General features: G+C 43.7%; 1 non-coding gene across 1 annotated transcript; it reads right to left on the reverse strand.

Annotated features, from left to right (window-relative positions):
• Positions 1-313: 313 nt before the first annotated feature.
• On the reverse strand, positions 314-416 carry LOC147634480 (U6 spliceosomal RNA). The gene has a single exon (XR_015266852.1). It is a non-coding gene; the product is annotated as a U6 spliceosomal RNA (small nuclear RNA).
• Positions 417-1,117: the final 701 nt, after the last annotated feature.

Genomic DNA, 1,117 nt, shown 5'->3' on the forward strand with positions numbered 1-1,117 from the left:
TTTCTAACAACTAGACAGACGCAAGCATGCTGCTCCGCCGCGAGCATGCACAGAGAGAGAGAGAGAGAGAGAGAGAGAGAGAGTACACATTTCTAACAACTAGACAGACGCAAGCGAATTTCTTACCCTGTGGGAACGTTCGCGTGCAGAGCAAGCTTGCAAAGAATCAGAGCAGAGATGCGTCGTCGCCCGCCGCCTGCGAAAACGAACCCCCCCCCCCCCCAAAAAAAAAAAAAAAGCAGCACAGAGACAGAGAGAGAGCCTTCGCTGAGTAAGGGAGAAAACGACAGAAAGAAAGAGAAGAGAAACCAAAAAAAATTTGGACCATTTCTCGATTTGTGCGTGTCATCCTTGCGCAGGGGCCATGCTAATCTTCTCTGTATCGTTCCAATTTTATCAGATGTCCCCGAAGGGACGAGACAAGATGGGTGCCCCGCGTTGCCTATAAAGCCCTTACGCATATAAACGCCCACCGCATGTAGGTTATAAACACACCACACGTGGAGCCACCTCACCAAATGCATTATATGCTTGAGACTTTCCCGTCTTGCTGCTCGCATCTCCCGGGTGGCCTACTATGGTTTGGAAGGCTCAGCTAAAAAAACTATGAGTAGAAAATATAGTGGCATGGAAATCCTCACATAGAACACAATGAAAGCTTCACATAGAACACAACGAATCTTCGGTAGTACCCTATGTATCCATTCATGAAGCTTTGTACACTCCTTTATATTTCGTTCATATGGTGGCAATTCCAAAATCAATTCAACTTTACCCTCATCTATAGAGATTTCATTCTTGGACATAATGTGACCACCAAGGATTACTTTATGTTCACCCAAAACTGGCATTAGGGAGGATTTAATGATATCCGATGCAATTGACCTCTTCATAGCACGTTACTTGCCCAAGCTAAATGTTGGTTTTAGTGTGAATGAACAAAAGATCATCAATGAACTCAAGAAATTATCAAAGATATTCCTTGTAAGCTATAGACACATGCACACACAATCAATCTTTGAAAAGTAGATGGGGTGTTGGTTAAGCCAAAATGGCATGATCTTATAAGCACATGTACCTCATTGTGTGGCAAAATCCATTTCATGCTACTCTTCTC

The sequence above is a fragment of the Cibotium barometz genome, chromosome 10, assembly GCF_041138505.1.
Source record: "Cibotium barometz isolate CiBa-2024 chromosome 10, ASM4113850v1, whole genome shotgun sequence".
NCBI lineage: Eukaryota > Viridiplantae > Streptophyta > Polypodiopsida > Cyatheales > Cibotiaceae > Cibotium > Cibotium barometz.